Genomic DNA, 5,000 nt, shown 5'->3' with positions numbered 1-5,000 from the left:
TAACCTTAACCTGCGTGTTGCTTTAGCAACATATGATTTTTCGCTTCCATACTGTACATGTTATGCCATTCCTAACTTTATGGGTTTAACAGTCTTTAGAGATTTCCGTTTTTCTTTTGGCAATTCCTGAACCACTGTGAAATAAGAACATAAGTATGGCAACGATGGCGACCAGAGATCAAATTTTTCAAAATACAAACTTAAAAAACTTTAAAAAAACACACACATTTTCTTTTAGATCTACTTTTATTATAAGTTATCAATAATCGATGACTGACAGACTAGAAAGGAGCTCTTAAAACAGGAATTAAATATCGATCACGCTTTAAAATTTTTATTTGAGAAATATTTACGTATTTTCTCATTTCTCGCAATGCAACAGGTTAAAATTCTCATGTCATATATATATATATATATATATATATATAAAGAAGTAACAATTGGAAGAAAGACAACTTGAGGGCATGGTAGAGTTTAATGATTTCGACCGAAATTTTTTATTTGTGTATGTGTGTGTCTTATAATAGGATTTTTGTAAGAAAATATACATATTTATTTACTTATTGGTAAAATAATATACATAGGCGATGATGATAATGATGATGAGAAGGAGGAGGAAGAAAAGATGGGCGGGAAGGGAAACGGGGATTAGAATGATGGTTATAATGATTACGCTTATATGATGAAACACCACTAAACTCTGTTTTTACTGAACGCACAATTTTACAATAAAAAGGACAAGGGAATTAAATATAAAGAAGAAAGCTACCATGTATAAGTCTCACTTCTGACCATGCTTTACTGTTCAAAACTATTCTTTGCTCTTTCAAGACTATACGTAAAAAAATATCTTTCCTGATTTTCTTGCCAATATTGAGCAAAATAGTATGGTTAGATGTAAGACACGGTCATATGTGCTATGAAGGAATATTATATTTTCTGGGTGAAAATATACTTCCATAAAAAGGTATGCAAACAGAGTCAAACTTTTCCTTTCATATACATTATGAAGGTATATGTTTACATCGGAGTTGTGAAAACTATTTAACAAACAGAAAATTACCCCAAGTATAGCAATGTACACAAACAAAAATACTGTGTGTCTATGTTTATATGTCTCTATATGTTTGGATGTATGAAACGTAAAGTTTGTATTCTGTATCTTCCTGTCACGCTAATTCAAGTATTTGTAGGACTGTAGTTTTGTAGTTCTATGCATATATTTATACACCAGCATATTTGATTCTCTCTCTTATAGACCATTTGCTTTTAGTTTCTGTTCAATGTTTTTTCTTGTATTTCTTTATAGAACGAATTTTATTTTAATCATTTTGCATAGATTGCATGCGAAGAATGAAGAATGGCAAATAATATTTTGATTTCAACTATTATTTATAAAACAAAGGTACATGATAATTATTTGCCTCGAATAATATCAAACTTACAAATATATAAATGATCCCTGATTCGTTTCTTTGGATTTCAAAAAGAAGCTTGAAAGAAATTATATTTTAAATCCAGTGTTCCTCTGAATGTGTCTGTCTGGGGTGTAATGTCAGGTTAATCTCAAACCAGTCTTTATATATATTAACGATATTAAATGAACTGGAAGTAATAATTAAATATCGATAATGAATTTCGTTAGAGCAATTGAGAAATGTAGAATTTCACAATGATGAAAAAGATTGTCTACGAATCCACTGATTCAGACTACTAACGTGTTTCAATTGGCGCCATTTAATATTTCTGTGTAAAACAGTTTTTGGTTAGACTCTGCAATCATATACCTCTGAGTATACAACGTTTCAACTTATATACTTACATATGAGCTTGGTGACACACAAATAGATGTCAATGTATTTGCCGATATAGATATATGTGTCTATGTGTTAGTTGGTGTATTAGAACTTTGCATCAAAATTATTTATTTAAATCGCTGTAGATAAAGCATCTACAAGATGTTTTTTAGTGAAGGCACCTTTCTGGTACCTATTCCAATCAATCGAAAGGACAGAGGCACGTGGTGTTGAGTGTCTACGTAGTGATACAACGAAACGCCCGCAATGAGATGGTAATAAAATGCCTTATATATGCATATGTGTACATAGATATATGTATACGTACATACACACACATGAGAATTATATATATGTGTATATGTATGCATGTATGTATATATGTGTATGTGTATGTATTGTTACATTGTTACCTCTGTTACTGCAATGAATAATTAATTTCTTTTGCTGTCAAAACAAATCTTCAATGAATATACTTGTTTCGATTTTCAGGTATTTGTCTGTTGTATTTTTGACATGGTGTCTATAGAAATAGAGAATTCAGTGACGTGTATTTTTATCTTCAATATTTGAACACTGCGGTTAGTTGGGAGGTGGGATTTACAAAGGAAAAATACAGAGGAACCGGAGTAAATGACTTTCAACATTTAATTCCGGGCCTCTATGTTTTCAGTTTAAACCCTGGTGAGGCTGGTTTTGGCTTTCATCCCACCAAGATTAATAGATTATACACCAATCGTACACTAGATCGATTCGACTACCTACACCTCTCCTCTGTAAGGGTTTGACGTTGTACTGTTGCTAAAACATTGTAATTTGGTAATTACTTGTTTAAACTCAAGTGATATTTAACCAATGATAACTTGTAATCATATTGTACAGTTTTAAGTTTTTATTACACAGTAAATTTATAAGTCATGCGTTTCATTTTCAGATTATGTATTTCATATTATCTAACAGCTAATCAAGATGCGTTTCCTTGAGCGTATATTTAGTATTTTCTATTCAGTTTCAATTCTAATACGACCATTGTATTTCTAATATATTTGAATACCAATTATATTCTTTTTTGCTGTTGTTAAATCAATTTTTGTTGCTTCGAATGTTCGCTTTTATCTTCTTCACCATCAACAAAACATTGTTTCCAGTTTTCTAAACAAAATTATCACTATTCAGCTCAATATATTTAATCCAGCATACTTAAATATTTTATTTTCAATAGACTTTTATTATTCAAACTAAGGATTTCCGACATTATATTTGTTTATTTTTTTATTTTGTTTGTTTTTTTTTTCTCAATTCAGCTGGCATTATTCACTCGATATACATTTCATATGGATTTTGTCAAACACAGTGACACACAGATTCACACACACACATTCATATACGTTCTGATTCGCAATCTTCACTGCAGTTATATTCAATACAAGATCTTTAAAAACTGCGATTTTTCGATTAAGTTTTATTCAATAAAAAAAAGAACTAAAGAGCATTTATAATTTTCTCAAATGAAGACATGCTAAATTCTTTAATAGTTTATTTAAAAAAAAACTTTAATCGCCCCATTCTTTTCTTCCATACACATACTTTGGTTTGTTTAATGAAAAAAAAAACATGTAATAAAAAACACTTAAAATTATTAGGTATTTACGGAACAGTCACACGTCAAATTATAAGATATTTTTTTCTTGGCTATATACATTTCCTGGTTTATGTATATTGTTAGATGAACCAAAAGACACCCTTAAATACATACTTATTGACAAAGACAAACATACTTTTATGAATACATTTTTGTTCCGTAGTGTATATCTATGAGTGGGTGTTAATGTAAACGGACTTACAACCGTCTGAGTTACTTGTATTTCGTTCATTATCACCAATGTATGCATTATCAGTTGTATATTATTATTCATGTATGCCAATCACAGTTTTGTATTCTGTGTGCGAATCGTGTCAATTTTCATTTTTAATTTATCGTTCCCTTCCAAGGAAGGAGTGTACATTAAAATGTAACCAAGAGAATTCGGCACTCTCTCTCTCTCCCTCCCTCTCTCTCTCTTTCTATCTTTATCTCTCCCTCCCAAACTCTCTCTCTCCCTCTCTTTCTGTATGTATGTTTATGGTAGTCTCGTGTATATATGTCATTTATTCTGGCATTAAGCGATAGACATGTTACCTAAAACTAATATCTCACTCGATAATCGGCGGATGAACTTGAAACACCCTGTGGACAGAGACAGATGCACAAATGAGGAGAAGGTCAACTGGTATATATTTATGAAGAAGGGTGGGGAAGGGAGACAAAATAAAATTTGCTCCATTCACGTGTTCTACGATTAATCACTAGTCTTGAACACACATAACTGTCAAGATTCCTGTGGAATTTGTGCAACGTTAAGGAATAGCAGATGGTTCTTGATCGATAAGGAGTCTATATTTGATACAAATATATTTGATTTCGATATTTAAATATTTCCCTTGACGCCGTTCAAAGGTGGGCGGTCGCAAGACCTAATTTTGTCAGAGTATATAATATGATGGTGTCACTGGCCATGCATGGCCTGTAGCATTAGCTCATGAATATTAACACATCAAGGCATCTCTCGAGAATACTAGCGAACTAACAATAATAATAATGATAATAATAATAATAATAATGATAACAATAATGTTTTGTTTGTTATTGCCACAAGGTTTACAATTGAGGGGATATTACGGGACTAATATAAAGAGAGTGGAGGTTGATACAGAAATCGTATAAAATGAAAACATGTAACAATCTACGAATTATACACATGTATGAGGCAAGCCCCAAGAGAAAGACCAACACTAAGGGCTAATCAGCGAAAGTTGTAAATCTAGGATTAAGCTGATTGTCAAGAATAAGTGCTCTGACTCAAATATGTCTTGGCCCATAAGCACATACTGAGCACAGGTCCTTTCACTTTAGTCATGCTAGCCATTCTCAACCACTTTTCAACAAATTTACTGAAGGACAACACCTTCGTATTCAAATGTAACTTGAAAAATTCATTCATGTCTTGGGGGAAGAGGAAAGTGTCTATCCTCAGTCCTTTCAATCGTGTTCACCAAAGAAATCACTTTTGCCATAACCAACAGACAGATTACAGTTAATGGAAGGCAACACTTTAAAATATGACCACTGTTTCTGTAATTATATTATATATATATATAATAATA

This window comes from Octopus sinensis, linkage group LG4 (genome assembly GCF_006345805.1).
Source record: "Octopus sinensis linkage group LG4, ASM634580v1, whole genome shotgun sequence".
Taxonomy (NCBI): Eukaryota; Metazoa; Mollusca; class Cephalopoda; order Octopoda; family Octopodidae; genus Octopus; species Octopus sinensis.
The sequence above is the reverse complement of the archived record's forward strand: the minus strand, read 5'-3'. Positions refer to the sequence as shown.